Source organism: Neovison vison, chromosome X (genome assembly GCF_020171115.1).
Source record: "Neovison vison isolate M4711 chromosome X, ASM_NN_V1, whole genome shotgun sequence".
NCBI classification, from domain to species: Eukaryota; Metazoa; Chordata; class Mammalia; order Carnivora; family Mustelidae; genus Neogale; species Neogale vison.
Genome location: NC_058105.1, coordinates 105,059,554 through 105,082,555, shown reverse-complemented (window position 1 = coordinate 105,082,555; position 23,002 = coordinate 105,059,554). Strand labels below are relative to the sequence as shown.

The following is a 23,002-nucleotide window of genomic DNA, read 5'->3' as shown; positions in this document are numbered from 1 at the left end:
ATCTCTTGTACATATGTCCCATATTTTGGGTGGTGAAAATTCTGTCAATTTTTGGAAAAAGCAAAAACAAGCAAACAAACAGAAACTCTCTTTGCTGTCTGACGATCGCTCAAGCTAAATTCTACAAACTACACTGGGCATCCATGCAGTCCTTGTTCCTGAAAGGGAAGATGAAACAGACAGGCATTTTTTTTCTTCTTCAAGACAATAGCCTCTGTTCTACTGGAGAGGACCTTTGCTACACAAGATTCAAGAGAACAAGGAATGTATTTTTGAAATAGCTCCTAGAACTTAGCCAACAATCAAGTGGCAATTTCATACTACTTTGGGGGGTTTGGGTTTTTTTTTTTTTAAAGTACAGATGAGTTTGTTTTTTCAGTAACATCAAAAAGAATATTTCACCAATGAAAATACAGGAGGCCTTCTAAAAAAGACAAAAGTTTAAGATGACGATCTCAGGTACATGAAAAGCATGTTTGTGTAATTTAAAATCACAGCAGAAGAGCTCCAGGCTTTAAGGAATTACTCTTGGATTTATTTCACTGATAATATTTGGGTTTTCTCCCAAGTTTTTTTTTTTTTTAAATTCCAGTTAGTTAGCTAACAGCGCAGTATTAATTTCAGGTACGAATATAGTGCTTCATCACTTCCATCCAATACCCACTGCTCATCCCAAGACGAGCCCTCCTTAATACCCATCACCCATTTAATATCTTTTTCTGGTTATAAAAGTTATACATGCTCACTTGGCATACTTAAAAATCAAAGAAAAATATAAAATCCAGTAAACAAATCACCCATAATCCTATGATCCAAAGAGAGGCACTGTTAACATTGAGAGAATTTCTTAACCAATGCACGTGTGTTGCATTTATTTTAAAATGTAACTGGGACTAAAATAATCATGTAGTTTATAATCTAAACCATGGTAATATTCATCACAGATGAATGTCTCAACGACGTCTGCTACTGCAGTTTCTACGCCACCTGTCTATCAAGTCCCCCACACCCCCGACCCAGACCAGAGCTTCATTTCCATGATGCCCTTACTGAAGTGTGTGCAAACCTTGGAATACACTGGGCTTTATGTCTCTGCTGGCATGTCTGTGGAGTTGGGTTTCAGGAACCCAGTTCCAAAAAGCTCCCTAAGGACGAGTACTCTGTCCCTACTTCTGTCATCATTCGCAGGGAATTAATATACAACTGCTCTCTGAAAAAGCAAGTGTACTATATCTAGTGAACCACCGGCAGACAGAAAGACTAAACGAGCAAAGGAACACGAGAGAGAGAACACAAAACATACCAGCAAACATGTCGAACCGCCATAACCGCATGGCAGCCGCAAAACCAATTCTGACTGGGCTCAGGAGAGGGAAATGAGGTAACACATAATCCAAGCTGCGCGGTTCAAGAGCATTAACTGTAGGGCCTTTGCCAAGACTGAACGCAAACACCTCGACTGACATTAGGGGACAGAAAAACAATGTCTGTCATGCATCTGAAAATATTCAGCCTGACAATTATAAAAACAGACAGTACTAAATGCTGGCAAGGATGGGGAGTGACTGGAACGCTATACACACACACACACACACACACACACACACACACACACACACACACACGGCTGGGGGGGGGGGCGGGGCACGTAAGCCTGTATTTCCACTTTGGAAAACCAGCTTAGCAGCTTCCTATGAAATCAGACAGACATCTCTCTTGGGACCCAAACAGTCCCTCCTGAAGATTTACCCCAAAGAAATATACACATGTGCACAAAAAGATGTGTCCATGAATGTCCACAGTAGCAGCTTTATCTGAAATAGTGAAAAACCTGGTAACAAATCATAAGGAGAAGGAACAGACAGACTGGGCAGAGCTGTACCATGAGACACTAATCTTCAATGAAAAGGAACTAAATACTGGTAATTTAACATCAACCATCCTGCAGAATGGCTAATGCCGAGTAGAAAGCAGACGAGAAGGGTAAATACTGTTAGATGCCACAGACATGAAAAGCTAAATAGACAAATCTCACCTATGCTGACGGAAGACCGCTACGCTGGCAGCCTGGCGTGCGACTGGGGTGGCTAGCGGACTTCAAGGCAACACAAGGTTATTTTGTAGGTGACTGAATTCAGTTACATTATCTTGACTGGTGTGGAGGTTTCTGATTGTATACATCTGTCAAAACTCTACCTATACAATTAAAAGGGATGCATTTTATTGTAGATGATGCCTTCACAAAGCACATCTAGAGAGTTTAAAGTAAACCCTCGCGTGGACAGTACAGTATGACACGTGTGTGTGAGTGTGTGTGTGTGTGTTAGCTTAAGCTACACTGCAGGGGCGGTCAGCTGTCTTAATCAGGCATGCACGCTCTAGAGGTGGTTGGCTAGCAATTCATCAAAAAAGCCTCACTCCAGCAGTGGCCACCGTAAGTACCTCAGCTATATTTAGCTCCTATTCCACCAAGGGATTCAGAAATTATCCTAATTAATGCTAAATAGGTTTATACTCGTGATAGTAGTGGTTTGCAAAACAGGAGAACTGTTGAAAAGGTTTAGACATGGTCCCTGCCCTTTTACAGTCAGGATACGAGAAGAATCGAACAGGCTCTCCACCTACAGAAACGGGGCCCTACACTAGATTCCAAGATGTCCACCTGTAGGTCACTGAATTGTTGGTTGCCTGAGTTCAGTGAGATGCTCCCCAGAATCCTGCTGTTAGAGCGGTGATTCTCAAACTTCAGCATGTATCAGAATGACGGGGATGGGGCCGCTAGCTAAAAATACAGATTCCCAGACTGCGCTCCCAAATGTTCTTTTTCCCTAGATCCAGAGAGTGTCTGAGAATGTGCATCTCTAACAAGCTTCCAGGTGATCCTGATGCTGCTGGTCCTGTGTGTTAGAGGGCCCGGGCTAGGGGGCAGTTGTGAGGCTCACTCTGCCTTCTGCATTAGCTTTAAGACTGTCCTGTGCCCTGGGGCTAATAAATGTTCTTTTGTGACAGAGCTAGTTCTGAGACCTGCTTTCACTTTAAACTGGTCGGTAGGCATGGATAAGTTAAACCACGTCTAACTTGGCATGGCTACCAACATATACCGAAGAACACCTGTGTGGGTCCTTGTTAGCAGAAGTGTGATTTGAGGACCAACAGCATCAGTATCTCTTTGGAGCTTGAAAGCAGTTCAGAATCTTAGGCCCCACCCAGATCGATGAATCAGAATCAAAAATTTTTTTAAACAATTTTTTTGTTGTTTTATTTATTTGTCAGAGGGGGAGAGGGAAAAAGAGCACGCACAACCAGAGGGAGCGTCAGGCAGAGGATGAAGCTGGCTCCCTGCTCAGCAGGGAGCCCAATGTGGGACTCAATCCCAGCAACCCTAGGATCGCAACCTGAGCCCAAGGCAGACGCTTAACCGACTGAGCCACCCAGGTCCCTACAATCAACATTTTAACAAGATCCCAGGTGATCCATATGGACCCTCAAATACGGCCAATTCTTTAACTGTACATTTTAACAGATTTCCATTTCCCACATTGTTCAAATATGAACTCTGCACAAAGACCTGCTGTCTTTTGCTTTTCTAAATTCGATTTTGTGGGTTTGTATAAGGTTACTGAATGGCAATCATGATCAATTAGACTAAAAGTTCACTTCTGGGATGTATCTGTGGGACTCCTGTTCATGATGAACACCAGTGAAAGGTACTGAATATATTAAAAGGGTCTAAAAGTGTCCTCAAAGGTAACAGGAACAGATTCTTTCTCCAAGTGAACACGTTTTCCCCCGAGTCTGTTCCCTGCTCGGGAGAACTTGATTTACCTCCGTCCCTCTGACTGTCCCTCAGTGTCTCTTCTTCCCTGAGAGTCATGGATCTTCCCCTGTCTCTCTTCCCTAGCCATCACTGCTTCCCTTCTTGGGTGGTCTCAGCCAACTCACGTCTTCTGGCACTAATCCACAAGACATGAATTGCTGTCCTCCCCCCCAGACTCGTGTCACACCATTTGCCAGTCTGATCAGACCCGCCCTCTACTTGGTGGCACAGAGTCCCTTTGCACAGTCAGAAATAAGCCCCCTTGGTCTTTAGAAAATAAGCAACACAGAAACACAGAAACATCCTTCCTGTGAAGGACAGAGCAGTCTTTCCTTACCACCATCCCATAGCAGTTTCCAAAGAACAGCCTCCAACTCCAAATTTCCTTCCATTCATAGACTTCAACTAAAGTATGGAGTGTGAACTGTGTGTCAGTCACGTATCTCAGCAGAAGATACTGGCAAATACTTTCTCTTCTGTTTCTCTTTCTTTCTAATCCTCCTTTTAAAACGCCTATTAACTCACTGGTCTTGTCTCCTACTATCTTCCTTCTTTCCTAGAACTAGGATACTTCTCCTACCCACCCCAATTCTACCCCCTTTCCAGTTTTCCGGGTTCTGTTCAAAATTCAGAAACAAATGATCTAAATGAGGTCAGAATCTTCATCCGTATTTCAGTGTGTTTCAAGAACTGGCAAATTCCACACGAAGCTACAGATCCAAGTGGGAGAGGGGAGGATGATCTGATTCTTTCTGGGTGTGGTTCTCTATGGAATCCTATCTGAGACAAGCATCTGGTACATTGCCGTTCTAGCCGGGCTCCCAGCTTCCCTAAAGCAGTTCAAACTGTTCCCTTCCAAGTCCTCCCAACTCTGGCGTTCTGCCCCAAGTTCATCCTGTCTGACTCCCATTCACATACCCGCAACCCACTGCCTTCTGGCCACCAGGTTTCTGTGCCCCTCCCCTACCCTGGGTCCAATCTCACCACTGCTCCCAGTGACTTGGAAATCGGAGAAGAAAGAAGCTGTGAAAATACCTCCTTTTCATCAGCATGCAGCAGAAGCCATCCACATTTTTCTCCAGTAAGCATCACTAGATTACAACAGAGTTCTGGTGGCCTGGAAGCCTTACTGGGGAGAGATAACCATCTGTGTTGCTGGAGTCTGCTGTGTTGCTAGGAATCTGAAGCACCACTCCCTCTGGCTTAAAGCTGAAGTTAAGTCTCTGCCTTGGAAAGCAGGGAGGGTGCACACAGAAACCTCGAGACGGGGTACAGCTGTGGACAAAGTGACATCGTCCTGGGCTGAGGCGAGAGCTGACCTGGTAGCTCAAGTATGCACGCCCCGTAAAGCGAAAGCCCCCAGTCCCTCATGGGAGGCTGGCCTCCACTCTCTCTGAGAACTGCCTTTCCAGGACTTGGATCCAAGTTGTAATGAGCTCACCAGCGCTCCACAACCGGAACTCGGAGAGGAGTGAGACTATCCAAGAAACGAGTTACACAATGTTTCCATGGCAGCTGGTAGAAAGCACACTTCAGAAGGATAAAAATGCTGAAGTGAACATTCCTCTTCATGACTTGAATTATTTTAACCAGGGCTGGTTCTAACCTAAAAATAGAGGAATCTAGAAACTTAAGGAACGAGGGCAGATAGCGAACCATCTATCAACCATCTATCTACCTTCTCAAGCTCAATCCCCAGCTACTAACGTGATGGCCCATTTGGCTTTTGTTCTGAAGCACAAAACAAGGAATGAGGCGGGGGCAGTTTGCCTCTTTAGTCAGACTGTCAATTTCTCCTAACTTTGGTAACCATCTGTTTGAAGATTTTTACTTCCATTCTGTGGAAGGTAGTGGCTAAAGGTATCGGATTCCAGAAAAGAGGAACGACAGTTCAAGTTCAGGTCACAAATCTACACCATGTTGGACATGTTCTTGCAAAAATAGTGAAAAACACCTCAGCAAATAAAGTCAAGGGAAAGCTTGGAAAATAGAGAAATGAAACATTAGGCCCTTTCATTTCCTTTTTATTTTTTTAAATTTTTCATTTCAGTTTTACGGCTGGGTTCAGCTTTCTGATGGCTTGTGGAGACTTTTTGGAAAGGCCCAAAGTTTTAGTATGTTTATCTATTAGGTAGAAGGAATGATAATGACCTCATAAAATTAATGAGTGGAAAGAGCTGGATAGCCAAAGATTATTCCAACAGATAAATTAGCACTGTGGTCTTTGTTTCTTCCTACCAAGTCTGCTTCCCAGAAGAAATGTGATCCAAATTAGTCAGGTGATCATGAGTGAAAAATATAATTTAGAGGGAAGTATGATCATTTTTGGTACAGTGCCAATTCGAATGTCTGGCATACAGTATGAATTAAACTACTACTGCCTGTCTATTTTAATCATTTTCCAGAGAAGCCAAAACGAGGCCATCTCCCCAGACAGCCCTTCCATTATAGGAAGGTGGCACGTTTTCACATAGGAGATTGTATCTCGCATTCATTCTCCAGCCTCACTGTTCCTAGAGTGTTCTAATGGACTCTCCACATGACAAGTATTCTTGCCAGCTCCAATACACCAGAACAGACAAGAACCACGGGTCTTAATGAGGCTTGAGATAAACTGAGTAATTTAAACCAAGTCTGTCTTGAAAGCAAATGAAACCAAGATGTCCAGGCTTCAGAAGTTTAGAGTACAATGTAGAATTACTGGGAACTCTTCAACCACATGTAGGATTTCTGGAATGTATCTTTCAAAAATTAGCTTAGAAAGAAGAGGTACATGACTTCATTTTACTGGATCCGTAATTTTTAAAATATATTTGAGGACTTTAAAAATCTAAATTCATTAAAACCTCATCATCAACACAGAGCTTTACTCAAACGGGGCTAAACTAAATCCACAGAGATAAGTAGGAATTACACACTCCTACTCGCAACAAATGCAGAAGGCCGAGTCTGCGATTTATAATTACTACTGAGTTGTATCTCCACAGGTGAAATGGTATTGCTCTCTAGAATTTTTCTAAAAAACAAAGCAAGAGAAGCAACAAAACATTCCAATATGGCACCAATGTGGGAGCCTTCAAACTGCAAAGGAGAGAAACAGGTTATAAACCAAAAATTTAAAAAAAAAAACTGAGAAATTCAACTGTGAAATGAAAAATAGCACAAAATCCTGGCTGTGGGCTGCTCAGGGTCCTTCTGGCCCCCTTCTCTGGCTTGGCCTTCCCCAGCCAACCCTCACTACTTCTTGGCAACACTGTTCCCCTGAAGGAGTCAATACTCAAATGAGTCTTGCTCCCAGAAGTTTCCTGCTCTGGTAAAAGATCTGTTGAGAAAAGAGCTTCTTTAACAAGTGGCCCACAGAAAGTCTTACTGGGGGAACTGTGTATCTCAAATACCATTTCCAGGGGTGCCTGTTAGTAGAGCGTGCGGCTCTTGATCTCGGGATAGTGAGTTTGAACCCAATTGGGTATAGACGTTATATAAACAATTAATAAATAAATCAATGCCATTTGGGCGAGCCTGACATGTTCCCAATAGTGGAGAGCTGACTCCTCATGATGCTGCTGTCCCCCGTTCGTTTTACTTCAGCTTCCAAGCAGAAAGGACTGGGGCACCAATTCTCAAATCTGCCCACCAAAAAATACATACAACATGATACTAATGATATATTTTTTAAAAGATTTATTTGACAGAGATCACAAGTAGGCAGAGAGGAGGGCAGAGAGAGAGGAGGAAGCAAGCTCCCCACCAAACAGAGAGCCCAATGTGGAACTCGATCCCAAGACCCTGGGATCATGACATGAGCTGAAGGCAGAGGCTTTAACCCACTGAGCCACCCAGGCTCCCGATACTAATGATTTAAAGAGACTGTTTAAGCCATACCAGTTTATAGCCTTTTTTTTTTTTTTAAAGAAAGACCTCCATCCACCCCTAATCATTCCATCTGTACTTTAAAGACATCCCAACACAAGGTGGGGAACCACAGGCCAGGCAAGCTTCTCTGAGAATGTGAGGTTCTGGCAAAGATCTGGAGGGTGATGGAGGTTAACCAGACAAAGAGGGGGAGAACAAAACAGGATAAAAGGCCAGCATGTGTAAAGGAAGCTCCCAAGTAGACAAAAGGAGGGACCATGAAGAATCTTAGGAAGGTCAGTCCTGCTGAACTCTCAGGCAGTGAGGAGGAAGAGTGGATCCGGAGAGGCCTGATAGGTAGGCAGGAAGACGTCTGCCACAGGGCCCTGCACATCACTGCAAGAAGGCAAGTCTTGGGAATTCCAGTTAAACAAGGCAGATGCAACGGCCTCGTGTTCTCTGTCCTTATTCCCAAGAACTCTCTACTCGGATGACAGTAAAAGAAGCAAAACTGACATCTATCCAGAAGAGATGAAACAGAACTGGAGAGAAGAGAACTGACCGGAGCTCCAGTATCTTGGAACCCCGGTAGACAACCTGGTGGTCGTGATTTTGGAGGGCAGAGAAATCCCAAGTCGACATGAATAGGAGGGGAAGATAGGCAAGTTGAGGGGCTGGGGGCTAATAAGCAGTACGCCAACTTCTACTACCAACGCATCAAAAACAAGAGGCTGCAGGTTCCTTTGAAGGCTGAAATCTGGCTGAAAATACAAGCACCGCTTGTCTTTAGAGCCCTCAACACTTTCTCCCCCACCCCATGTCCCATGCATCCAGCCACCTCCTGTTTCACCCTGATAGAAGGCTGGAGGTTTAATCTCAGGAGAAGCTGCACCAGACACGGGGGAGTGAGGAGAAACTAAGCTTGGGAGTGAGATAAGGCACTGAAAACAGTAAAAGCTTAAGTACCTTGCCTGCATACCCAAAGAATGTAAATCCTTCACTTGGTTCTCTACTCCCAAATTCCACACTTAGTCTGCCTTTTTTGCTTCCGTCAACTCACTGAAAAAACCTCTCCCGTCTAAGCACTTGCATATTGGCCATCCTTATCATCAGAAGGCACTGCAATCAGCAAGGTCCCGAAACTGGTCCATCGATCTCGGATCAGCCTGACTCTCCCATGGGTGTTCCTCCATCCTAACATGGGCAAGTCACCTCCAGACAGAACTACCCCAGCTCCAGGAACTTCTCAACTTAGCCCCCTCTCCCTCCACTCTATTTTCAACTTCACTAATTACCGAATCTCACAGTGCTCTCTCTCTCTGGAAATGCACACACATCTCAGATTCTCTGGGGCAGAGACAGTTTAATTAAATCTTACTCTTCATAATAAAGGTGAGTCATTTTAACTTATCAAATGTGACTTAATCTTTATACCTCTGTATGCTTTTCATATAACCGAATTCACAAGACATTCTTTTTTAAAAAAGTATTTATTTTAGAGAGAGAGATAACAAGAGTGGCAAAGGGAAAGGGAGAGAATCTCCAGCAGACTGTGCCCCACAGAGCTGGACATGGGGCCCGATCCCACAACCCTGAGATCAAGACCCGAGCTGAAATTAAGAGTCATATGCTCAACCTACTGAGCCACCCAGGAGCCTCCACAAATCATTTTTTTTTTAATTGTACACCCTACTTTTTTTGGATTGGAAAAGCGTACCTTTTCTGTGTAGTATGCTTACCACCAACTATTTCAAGTCCACCCTCCTTCCTCCTTTCTCCCAGTTGGGGAATTTGTGGAAAAACCCACTTCAATGATGAAATGAAATGGCAATAATTTGCTTCATTTCCTTTAAAGCTAGCAGTCTCATCTTCCTCGGTTTCCAGTTTTAGAACGACTCAACAAGATTTCCCTAAATTCTCAAATTCCTACCTTGGTCTTGGCTTCTCAGCTTGCTTCCCCCACACCCTTCATCCTTATCTTCCAGGATTTCAACAGGTGATCTTTCTCCCAAAACTCCTGAACTCTTTCAATTATTTCTCTGTTAACCAGAGCCCAGAGGCCACCAACTGGCTGAATTTAGTCAGCAGATGGGTTTCTGGGTTTTGTCTGGTTGGTTGGTTTTGGCTCACGTAATGGTTTTTTGAAGCGCTAACCGATGTGCCAAGAGTCAACAATTTGGAGACTTCCCGTTGTCCCATTTCTCAGGAAGAAGGCAGAGACTCACATTCCTGCATGACAACAGCAGAAGCCAAGGCTCCTTTATCCTAACAGAAGCTTTTCAGGTAGCCTGAGGCCCCACCCAGCCACAGTTTGGCCCCCGAAGGCATTTTGTTTTAAATTCCAGCCTCAGCAAGCCCGCTGCCTTTTTTTTTTTTTTTTTACCCAAACCTGGACAGTTTGCGCTTCAGTTACACCATCTTTTTCCTGTCCTTGGCAAAACTCTGTCAGGTTCCTCTAATAATTCGCTCTCACTCAGATCACTCCATGCAAACAGTTCTAACTGGGTTTTCCTAAAACTTCCCAACTATTAATTTCTTGGACTCCACCTTTTTCTATCGCATTCAAACTAAATGGTTCTGCCACCAAAAATACTGCCTTACTACATTTACTGTTCTAGTATAAGAATCGATGGGAAGACAGAACCCAAACCCCAAATCAGTCTTCTGATTACATTTCATCAAGTAACAATTTCTTACTTTAAGCCATTGATTAACATTTATCTAAGCACATACTGTGGGCGCAACCGTGTACTGCTAAACTCATGGGTTAAAACGTGGGCTTCCAAAAACATGGGAAAACAAAATGACAATTTAATCTTACAAAACCAGCACGCATTTCCTGGCTACTTGTGATGTGCCCAGTAGTACCTACACAGGAAAGTCTGGTTGTGTGAACATGCTTTTATACATAACAAATGTACAATGCCAACAGATAGTCTCTCATACGATTTTTACATACCAAACACAAAGATAGTTTTGAACACGACTTAAGGTGTATTCCAGTGTTTATTTTTAAGATTAATGGAATTGAAAATTTTCCATAAAAGGTATGTTATTTCTGAAACACTAAGTTTCACTAGGGTGAAACTAACTAACACCCAAATTCACTAAGAATTTATAAATGAGCCCACAAAGGCTAAAAGTGAATCAACATCAATAAAAATAAAATCTATACCAATACGGATAAAAATGAATGCTATGACTAAGTAGAAGCAGCTTTACTGTTCATTCTTATATTTGAGGAAGACAAGACGAGAAAACAAACCTGGGGACTTCAGAAGAGATCGTGTTTAGTTTACTGCACCCAGGGCCAGAAATATGGGTGCACAGTAAATGTGGTTTGAATTGAATGAGATTCTGGATGGAATATCATTTCCCACTGCTACTGGTCAATCGCTTGGACTGATCCTCTTTCTTACCCCTGAGGAGTCCGAACTTGAGCTGCTTTTTTGGAAACATACCTAACAAAGATTATCAGGACTTTCCCAAGATGTAAAGGAGTTGGAATGAAGGGAAGAAAAAAGGGCATCCCAAGAGAATGAATGCTTAGGAGAAAGAGGACTTGAGGAGACGGGTGTATTTAACTGCGGCAGTTTCTCTAAGGTTGGTTCACTAAACACTTGTTTTCGAATTCCTTCTCCCTGGCTTTTCTCTACTTACTACAAAGGCTGGAGAATCTCAATTCTCTTTAAGCCAAGCAGACACAGTTTTGACCAATGCTTAAGACATCTGCAGGGAAGGGTTTCCTTTTCCAAACGGAATGACAGCCAGCCTCAGAGGGGAAAGGTCCTTTCTCTTTCTTCCTGCCAGAGGGACAGACAGCAGCCATCATGGAACCACAAGGTCAAATATCTGTCGCTGAAGATGGAGGGCCTGACAGTTCATTTAATTTAAAACAACGTTATAAGAAAGAGCTTATAGGAATAAGGCAGTCTTCTAGACATAAATGGATCTGAAGAAGTTCTAACTAGACTTTTGTTTTGAATGGGACCTTAACAAGTGTGACTATGCCCAGATGTAAGATAAGGATTAGAATTTTGAAATGTATGCTTCTCTGGAAGTTAATGTCTACCTGTGTATGAGCACTCATAAGTAGCTCATTTTTCATTAACTCCTCAGACATGTTCCTATCTTTATCTCATAAGTGCAAAATCTCCTTAAAGCCAAGTAGCATCTTTCCTTACCCACAGCTCTTAAGATACATGTTATTTAAAAAGAAAAAAAAAAGCTTTGGTAACTTTCAGCTATTAAGACTCCTAAATCTTTCCTTCGTCTGACAGTGTGTCTTAGGTTCCTTTTTTTTTTTTTTTTTAAGATTTTTATTTATTTGACAGAGAGAGATCACAAGTAGGCAGAGAGGCAGGCCGGAGTGGCGGGGGGGTTAGAGAGCAGGCTCCCCACTGAACAGAGAGCCCAATGTGGGACTCAATCCCAGGACCCTGAGATCATGACTTGAGCAGAAGGCAGAGGCTTAACCCACTGAGCCACCCAGGCGCCCCATGTGTCTTAGGTTCTGAATGAAAATGATTTGCATCCTTTGCCTGTCTCTACCCATTCCTCTGGTCCCCAACCGCCACATTCCCCTCAATATCCATTCTCCTCTATCCCTCTGTAAGTAAGAAAGAGGCCAACATAAACAGCAGTGGAAATCTGATTTTCATGGTAATGGGAAAATCAGATTACCTTCCCATGGCAATGAGAAAAGCAAATTAACCTTCTTGCAAAAAAAACAAAACAAAAAAAAACCCCAAAAACCAAAAACAAACAAAGAAAACCCATTCTGGAACATTACACTATCCTGAGCTGGTGGGTATTTCCACTTTCATCTCACCAGGGAAAATACATTGGGTTTTTAATGTTATCGGTGTTGCTGTTGGCGAGACGGAAGAAGAAACTCTGTTGAATCCTTAGGCGTGAGTAATCAGCCCAAGACAGTACACAATTCCCGATATTAAACATCTAGGAATACAGTAAAACATGCTCATTTCTGCATTTTGTACACCTGAGTGGGGGAGGGGACCAGGTGACAGGACTCAGCTGCCCACGCATCCGGAAGCTTCCTTAGAGGACGTTTATAAAAATGCAGCATGTAACAGAATGTTTTCTTTTCAGTGTTACGTGTTCATTTGCCTGGAAACTAAATACTTGTGATTAGATCCCGATAAAGATGCTAATATGTAAATCATTGTTTTTTTAAAAAAGAGCAATCATTCACCAGCTGCAGCTGTTATTAAAATTAATCAATGGCAGGAGCTTTTCATTTGATAATGGATTGCCTTATCCCCTGCTGTAGACTGAGTTGCTTTTAATAAGCAAGGATGCCTTAGCAATGGAACCACATACATCTGAATCAGAAAACAAAACTGTCATGTTCCTGGGAGCAGTCTCGATCACCTCGATCACCTCCAAACTCTGTTGCACTCGGGAGCTGCTTGATACAATGTATGTCCTCTCTCCTTTGGCCAGTAAAGGGTTCCATCCCCAAATCAGGCAGACTCCCCAAATTCCGCTCAACACATCACAGAGCCCTGAAGCCACAGGAATGAGCATCCCCCTTTCCCTGTTCAGTAGCAGGGGTCCGGGGCTTGCCATCCTTTGTGAGGGTCAGAGACTCCCCAGCAGGCAGGAACCATTCCCCCTTCCTCTACTTCTTTGTTTCTCTCTCCCCTCATCTCCCCTTTCATTCAATCTGACCCACTTTTAGTCTCCTCAGACTCTGGGATAAAACTACTTGGGGACAAACTTAGAACAGCTTTTTTTTTTTTTTTAACCTCAAATGTAGATGACTTGTACTTCAGCCCTTTTTGTGTCCAATTATTATTCCCCCTAGAGTCTAAGGGGAAGACAGGAGGAGTGCCAGCATTGACTGAGTGCTCAGGGAATAAGGCTGTATGCATCTGATGCCACTGAGTCCCCACACCGGCCTGAATTCTGTGTGACTGACCTTGTTACGAAAGTAAAATAAAACTCAGACGTGTCTAGTAACTTCCCTAAGGCTGCATCCCAGAGCCTGGATTCAAGGTAAAATCTATCGACACTCAAAGCCCTTGATGGCCTCCCAGACTCCTCTGCTGTAGGAGATATGGGTATTTCCTTGTCCTGGGTGTCTGGAATCCTCGTCAGTATGACGGTGATGGTGGTACCCTCAGGAGGACCACGACTCTCGGTAGGGGTCAGAGAGTGGGGACTGGATTAGGGAAGCGGAGACCCATCACAGAATACTGCACAAAGGAAAATAAGGACCGAAGACACGGAAGCTATACAGGCTGGATGGAAGGTGGAGTGACCAAGAAGGGCATTAGACCCCTCTTACAATATAAATGTTCAGTTCTTTTTATCCAGAGAAGCTTAGAGAGTAGCGGAGTCAAGCCCAACAATACGGCCTCTATCCCAAAAGCACTTTGTTCCAGAGAAACCTGGAGTTACATTCTACTCAGGCCACACAATCCATCAGGAACCCCAAGAGTTAAATAAGCTTCTGTGACTTGGGGACCTAAGCACCATTTAGAACACATTTTATTCCAAGTTGTAAGCAACTAACTTACAGATAAACTTCCACAACACAGCCCGAGGGGAAGTTCAGAAAGGGCTAAATCTTGTCTCAAGGCAAGAATGTGGTTCTTGCCTGACTGAGGGATTTAATGGTTACTGGGCAACCAAGAATTAAATTCTTTGGAGGCAGCATTCATTTATCTCTACAAACTTCTCTGGGCGATGACAACCCCCCCCCATAATTTCTGTCAAATAAGGAAAGGATATTGTAGCATCTCAGAAGGAGAAATCCTTCCTTCTTAAATCTTCATTTTCCAAGTGAGTAAAGCTAGGGACTAGAAAGTTCTTTGTAATTTGTCCTGGGTTCCCTTGTCCGCTAGAAGAAAAACAAAGACCAGAAACCAAGCCATTTTCTCTGTTTTTCTTCCCTGGAGAGAAGAAGGGGTGTTGTGGCTAAAATAATAGAGTAGCTGAGGAACTCTTCAACAGACAAATGCCAAAAATTGTCACAGAAACCAGAATTGTTTTTTTTCTTGCGTATTCCTGTACCTTTTCTTACTCTGTATTTTAGTTTATTGTGGTAAGAACACTCAACACCCCTACAGCGGTGTCCCTTCCCTGACAGAGCCAGAAGCAAAATACAAAGGCTCCTTCCAAGTGGGACTTCCACACTACTCTTCGCGCTTACGAGCTCCCACTTTGCTTCCAACTTGACCAGAGACCGTGGATTTCTTTAACTGTAGCCAAGTACTTGACATTCGTATTAAATCTGGAAAACAAATCTTCCCAGAAGCAAACAAAGTCTAATTTTCCCCCTATGAAGAGTAGTTTCTAGACTTTGGGATCTCCTCAAGTTTTCAAGGTTCTGATCCTTCCCTCTAAACCACTGTGACACAGAAAGCCCTGAATGTTCAAAGGGGGTTGTGTTTTAAGAATAAGTCAGGAAGTGGGGCACCTGGGTGGCTCAGTGGGTTAAGCCGCTGCCTTCGGCTCAGGTCATGATCTCAGGGTCCTGGGATCGAGCCCCACATCGGGCTCTCTGCTCAGCAGGGAGCCTGCTTCCCTCTCTTTCTCTCTCTGCCTGCCTCTCTGCCTACTTGTGATCTCTCTCTGTCAAATGAATAAATAAAATCTTAAAAAAAAAAAAGAGTAAGTCAGGAAGTGAGAATGTGAACATTTCTGTTAAAGCCAAGTCCAAACTACGAACTAAGAAGCCGAGTCCCAGACACTCCCCTGAATGTATCAACATATAAAAGTGTTCATCTTATTTTTCATGATAATCTTCATCTCTCCATTTAAGTAACTTTTTTTTTTGTTTCATTTATAAATCCTGAGAACAAAGTAGCAATTACAAAGTTCTGAATGGTTGACTTATAGGTCACTAGCTGCTGATTTTAAACTTCTTAATCTTTTTTTCTTTGACTGTAAACTCTATGCCCAACATGGGGCTCCTACTCTTACCACCCCAAGATCAAGAGTCACATGCTCGACTCACTGAGCCCCAACACTTCTTCCATTTACTTCTGGGTGTCTGGCACATAAAAATACTAATGTAATTCTCCAAACGGCAAATATTCATCCAAGATCTGTTACTCTATCAAACAAAGAAGTTTTAGCTTAATTTTATAAAAGATCATTACGCAGGGTGCCTGGCTGACTCTTGATCTCAGGGGTTGTGAGTTCAAGCCCCACGTTGGTCCTAGAGCTTACTTAAGAAAAAAAAAAAAAAAAGATGAGAGAACAGAAGTATTGGTGTGTAAAAAACCCAGCACATTTATATGTATGTTTGCTTGCATATGCATAAAACACCTACAGACAGAAACACAGGAACTATATTATCAACTGCCCCTGCAGAGTGAAATTGGGGGACTGTTACCAGGGCTAAGAGGGACACCTACTTTCCATAGTTTCCTCTTGTCCTACTTCACTTTTTTAAGTCTTATGTGTAATTAATTTTTTTAAAAAGACAGTGTTCTATTTATCTATCAGTCATCTATCTATGTATGTATCTTCTTTCCCACACGTTGCTGGGATGTCTTCCAAATTCTCAGTGTCCTCCACTGTCTGTCGGCAGAATTCCAATGTATCATGGTTGAAGAAGAAACCTCGATGGGTTCTAGCTATGGCTTTGCAGTAACAGAACAGTAAAGAACGGCTCTCACTTTGGGGCTGCTTACTATACGTTAGCAATAAATACATCATTCTCACCTCATACTTCCACCTCCGACGTTACTATTTCCTTCCCATCTTACAGACTAGAAAACATAGAAAAGGCTTACGGATTCCAATTCCAATCTGAGGGAGACTAAAGCCACTCTTCTCAACCATGCCACAGTCTCCCAGCATGCTCGGACAAGTCACCTTAACTCCTTCAAACTTCACTTCCTTCACAGTAACAGCTGCAGTTTCCAGGGCTGTGGTCAGGACTCCATGAGCGACTATCTCATAAAAGCTTGCAGGATATATACTTACTCAGTACAAAGAAGGGCTCTCACCCGGGCCCCAATATCTCATACATAAAGTGCAATGAAAATACAAACAATCTTGTTTTTCTCATGGTGATAATTCTCATAACACTTCTTTTATTCCCCTCTACAAATGCCTTCAAGGTATTTCCTCTTCAAAATGCCACTTTCACTTTCCAGGAACAAAGTTTAGCTCAGCGGCTAAACCATAGTTGAGGCATTTAAAGTACATTTTAATCTTAGCCACGCTATGTGAGCAAATTACCTATTTTCTCTGAGCCTCATCTGCACAATGGAGATAGTAACATACTTCACAGGGCTTTTGAGAAGATCAATGAGAAAGATATGCTTCTGGTATGAAGTTCATACATTTATAAGAGCTGCCCCAAATAAACTTTTGCAAAATGAAGAACTACATAAATGAATCTATAAGTACACAAATCAATATAATTCATACCTACTTCCCATTGCTCAAATCAATTTGTAATTTCCTTTTTGTTCAATGGTATTGCCCTTCTCTGTACCATCAAAGCTGAAAACCTAGAAGGCGTCTTGTAAGTCTTTTCTTTAAAACCTATCCAATCTAGGGGCACCTGGGTGGCTCAGTGGGTTGAAGCCTCTGCCTTCGGCTCAGGTCATGATCCCAGAGTCCTGGGATCAAGTCCTGGGACCGAGTCCCGCATCGGGCTCTCTGCTTGGCGGGGAGCCTGCTTCCTCCTCTCTCTCTGCCTGCTTCTCTGCCTACTTGTGATCTCTTTCTCTCAAATAAATAAATAAAATCTTAAAAAAAAAAAAACCTATCCAATCTGTTACTACTCTCAGGCAATTCTACCTTGAGGAGAAAACTTCCCCCACCGCTATCTTAAGCCCCTCATCATCTCAACTGCCACAAAGTAAAACAAAGTAACTGCTCTCTCCCCTCTCTAAACATCCTTAATTCATCCCATCAAATTCTTATTCTTCAAAGCACAACACAGACTTCATCATCTCTCTTTCCAGAAGATTCACCAATGTCTTCCCATTGCCAATCAAATGAAATTTCAATTTCTCATTCTGTAATTTAAGGCACTTAAGATGCCTTTAATTCAATAGCATTATATCAGGTTTTTCTTCAAAAACTGGAGTAGATTCTCACAGAACAATGTCCCCACTGAACCTCCAACAAGCAGTCTTTCAATTGGACCTTTGTTTATGCTGCTTCCCTATCTAGAAATATCCTAGCCTACATTTTAATTTACCTAAGTCTTATAAAATTCCTTCCTTAGAACAATGGTTTTGTTCTACTCTCCAAATAGCCTTCCACACTGATTCTAATCAATACTGCTGTCTACCTATATAAGATAGCATGTATTTGACCTTGATGTTATGTAAGTTAGTATAGTCTTACAGCATTTATTAATGTCATTTTTATTTCATGGATGTCAATGTTATTGCCTGAAGAAGAGAGCAAGGTAATCTGTGAAGCTGACATATGCTTTTCTAGAATCCCTGCACAGGTAGAAAGATACTCAGCAATGTAAGCCAGGTGCGTGTGCGCGCGTTGCATGAGAGAGAAAGAGACAGAGACAGAGCATGCAAGGTTCAATGTAAACCTTCAGTCGTTCCAACTTGAGACATTTAAATTTGCCCTTAAAAAAATAAAATGGGTGGGGCGCCTGGGTGGCTCAAGTCTTTAAGTGTCTGACTTAGGCTCAGGTCAGGATCCTGGGGTCCTGGGATCGAGCCCCGCATTGGGCTTCCGGCTTGGCGGGAAGCCTGCTTCTCCCTCTCCCACTCCCCCTGCTTGTGTTCCCTCTCTCGCTGTGTCTCTCTCTGTCAAAGAAATAAATTAAATCTTTTAAAAAAGGGGTTTATGTTGACATTAATAAACTCTTATATCAGCAACAAGAGATGACAACATGGTTGCCACATGAGTTTCAAAGACAGAAACGACTTAAAATAACTTCAGCAGTCCCCCATAAGCCACAAGGAGAGCTGGTGCCATGCCCCTCACCCTCACAGGCCAGGACTTTTTTTTTTTAAACTTTTAAAAAAATGTAATTGCTCTCCACTCCCCAACAGGGACCTCAAACTCATAACCCCAGAGGTCAAGAGTCATGTGCTCTTTCGAATGAGCCAGCCAGGCACCCCTCCCGCATAGGCAAGGACTTCTATCTCATCCTAAGATCCACTGCGTGCCCTGGTTCACACCGGCCTGGGAGACGAGATCAGACCTTCTGTTCCTCAGACAGACAGAGATCAGGCCTTCTGTTTCTCTGTATCTTACTATTCAAAGCAGAATTTGGAATATTCTAAGTATTTTATATTTATGGGGAAAAGAACGCCTCGCAGAAGACTACAAAAGTAAACCATCCAGACCTATGGCATGAATGACCTTGCCTTTCTCAAGAGGCAGGAAGCCACTTCCTTCCTCTACCCATAACCAATTAGTCCTTTCTTTAGAGAAAGGGAGTTCAGGGCTCTGCCATCTATTTAAAAATATGGGGGCACTGGGTGGTTCACTGGGTTAAGCCTCTGCCTTCCACTGAGCAGGGAGCCTGCTTCCCCCCACCCCCCGCCTGTCTCTCTGCCTACTTGTGATCTCTGTTTGTCAAATAAATAAATAAAATCTTTAAAAAATGTGAAGAAACTGGAGTTGGCACCGAGAATAAGAAAATCGAACATAATGGGTGGGTAACAGGCCCACAGATGATGGATGGAGGAATAAGGCTTGTTTAGCTTGAATAGAAAGCTAAGGCGTAATTCAAAAAGTGAACTGATGTGATCAGGGTCTCATCACTAGGAGTCCCTTGACACAATGAAGAGATGCTTGCATTACAACAGAAAGTTTGGAAGAGTCTGGTTTGCCTAAATTGCTTTTGCTTTTACATTATTCACAAGAGGAGAACTGCTCAGTGAACATTTAAAGAAAATGTACATGATCACTAAGAATCAAAGATATACGAATAATAACAATAAGATGGTTTTATCGTCCCTATTACAATAACCAAAGTAAAAATCAAGCTCCACACTGGCAAAGACATGGTCAGGTGGGCGCTTTTTTGTAGTAAGAGCGTAAATCAGACTATCTTTGAGAGAGCTTCAGGTGAAACATACCAAGAAACCTAAAAACCCCGAGTACCCTTTGACTTCGTGATTACACTGCTGTGAATCAAATATACACAGGCTTTATACAGAGATGGTCCTCACAGACTGACTTTACAGCAGTGAAAAAAACTGGAAACAACTGTGGAAAAAATTATTAGCTCTTCACTCTTTAATTGCATCTTGATCAGAAAATGTGTATGAAGCAAGAGGCTACACGCCTTAATGATGGTGTAGAAAGAACCTTGAGCAGAATGTGGTAATTGTAGCCACAAATGGTTTCAGAAGATAAAAGTGTTATGCTCCTCATTCTCTTTCCAGACTGGTAAGTTAAAGGTAAGTGAATCTTTACGTATCAGTTATTATAAAAATTAAAACCTATAGAAACTCATCATAAAATGGTGCTTCTGTCTCAACTTATCTGCTAAGAGGGCAAAGATTTTCCTGTAATACTGAAAATTTCCAAGGACAGTTGCCTTGTCACCTTGAGACCATAGATATTTGGTACAAGAAATGTTATCTGTAAAGTATTTACAGTAGAAAAATGTTCATTTATATTTATAAACTAGATTTATCAGTGAATAAACTTTACTTCTCAGCCTTCTGCTTAGTGTCTGCCTATTCTGGACCACATTGGCTTTATTCTTTAACATTTCTAAGACATAAGTAACTTGTTGGAGTAAAGGCATCATGACAGTTGTCCATGCTTTCTTCTCAGAAACCTGTTGGCAGGAAGTCTCCAGCATCTTCAGAATTTGTTTTCATAAATTTGACATGAATGTGAGTTTCCTTTATCACAAACTAATTCCTAAAAAATGGGAATTAATTTTTAAGAAAGTGGAACTCGGTAAAAATACCACCCCTGAAGCATTGCAAAGAGAAAACTCACAGTATTTGATAAATAAACAACAATGCAAACAGGTATTAACTCAAACAACCATACAAAAATGCACAGAAAAAAGGACTAGAAGCAATTCTCTAAGATGTCAGTAGTGGTTATTTCTGGCTGCTGAGATCTGAGGTGTTTTTTATTTTCTTTTTACACATAAACTTCATCTCCCAAAACTTCTGGCGTGTACATACGTGACTTAATGTTCCAAAAATGAGATTTAAAAAAAATTTTCAGACCTTCAATAGCCTTGTCTTCCTCAATATTCTTACCCTGTTGTTCTCAACTTTAGGATTCATGATGCTCGGCACTCTATTAAATGTTTATTCGGTCAAGGAACCCATGAATAAATGAGACTACCAGCACATCAAATTATATTCCCGGGTTCCTTCCCTGGTTATTTAAATTCTAGATCCACATTGACACTTTCTTCCTAGGGTTTTATCGCCTTGATTATCAACTGGTGTCCTACAAGGACAAGATGAATTCCAGAGGGGCAGTTCACCTGGTTTTGCTAAGATATCAAATTGCCAATAAAACCAGTACCTTTAAAAAAAAAAACAATAACTTCACTGATATTCTATATTTGTATTACTATGAGGATTTATCTTCTGTTTTCTGGGAGAAACTCTTGCTCTCCAGAGAGTTTCCCCTTGCCAGTTTAATAATGTGCTTCAGGAAAACATCGTCTGTATCTTTCTGTCTTCTTCCCCACCAAAAATCACTCTCCCATGCTTTACTGTTTTGTTCAATGAACGTTAGTTTACTCTGAGGCTATCGTGTGCCCTGCACGGGTGACAAAGACGAGGAAGACAGTTGTGGCTTTAAAGAAATTCATGAGTTTGCCTTGAGAGCCTGCAGCATGAACAACTATCGACAATTCAAGTACTATAATCAAATAAGCTTATTCTCACTGTCTGGACTTCAGTGCACTACTTTTTCTTGCCACATCCTCTTTCACTGTTTTTAGGCCCATTTCCTTTGAAGCCAGTGTGCCCTTCTAGTGCCTAAACTTCCTTCAGAATTACAAAGTCCTAGGAAAGCTTTTCAGGCTCTGGGTCTTTCTCAGCCTCACAGTCATTCGCATGTTGGTCCTCGAATCCAGGCTCTGACCTTTCCCCGCTCTGCTCTTCAGACAGAGAATGGCATTGGCCTGTTCCCTCACCAACGGCCTTCAGAGAAGTCTGGGCAACTGTGAGGTACTCGTAGAAGACCAGAGGGCAGGAGGAGAGGAAAGGTCAGGTTATTTCTCTCCCTTTCTCTGCCTTCAGCAAAAGTTCTGGAAGTGGTTGTTGTCTCCTTCCAGGCTCAAGCTCCCTCTCGTCAGCCCCTCCCCTCAGGAGTCCCAACTGGCCACTGGGTCAAGCTCCAGCCCCAAAGAGCCTTGGCTTCTGGGGCTCTGGTGATACCACCTCTTGCCACCTTCCTGCCCTGGTAGAGCAGAGGGCTCCTTGCTGGCTGTCCTCTTCATCTTTCCATCAGCGGGTAACCAAGTCACCACATGAAGTGACTCCCCGCCTCAAATAACGAGAGTGGTTTCTATTTTCTCGCTAGACCCGGATTGATCAATCACCCAAATTAAAAATCTTAGCACTGAAATCCTCAACATGTCATATACAACTTTTTACGGTGTCATCCCTCCTTCCCTGTATAGCCACTCCCTTGCCCCCTCTCTCCACTGTAATTTGTCACCACCATTTGTCAGGCCTTTACTACATAACGTCAGGCATCTTTCCTAGTGTGTCACATTATTTTACAGGCTTTCTCCTTACTTATGAGTTATTGGGCATGTTTCTCTACGAAGGTAGTTTTACAACATGTATTTGATTCTGCAGTTCAAACTTTGAAGGTCTTCAAGACAAAGGCAGGATGAGAGCTATAAAGTCACACACATATATAAGTTATTAGGAGTCATTTGCATTTCTGGTTAAAGGTTATAGTGTCTATTATTTTAGAAGTGGGAGGAAGATAAGGAAAATGGTAGATAATGTGTCAATCTAATTTGTACATCAAATTAAATTAAGTTTACATTTGCCAAAGCTGGGATACCCTGTGATCAGGTGAACCTTGGTACCTTGGTTAAGAGGTAAACCTCTTTAGAAAAATTAAGTGGTTCCTTGAGTGTCAGGCTCGAAAACCTTACCCTGTGGGTCCCTCGTTATCTGAACTTAGGAACCCAAGAAATTTTCTTGCTTTTGGGGTTTTTATTTTTTTTAAAAAAGATTTTATTTGACAGACAGCGATCAGAAGTAGGCAGAGAGGCAGACAGAGAGAGAGAGAGAGAGGGGAGGAAGCAGGCTCCCTGCAGAGCAGAGAGCCAGATGAGGGGCTCGATCCCAGGACCCCAAGATCATGACCCGAGCCGAAGGCAGAGGCTTTAACCCACTGAGCCACCCAGGTGCC

At 42.5% G+C, this 23,002-nt stretch overlaps 1 protein-coding gene across 11 annotated transcripts in view; it reads right to left on the bottom strand.

Annotated features, from left to right (window-relative positions):
- Positions 1-23,002, bottom strand: part of DMD (dystrophin) — a 1,990,807-nt gene that overhangs the window by 108,507 nt on the left and 1,859,298 nt on the right. The gene's annotated exons all lie outside the window — the stretch shown is intronic.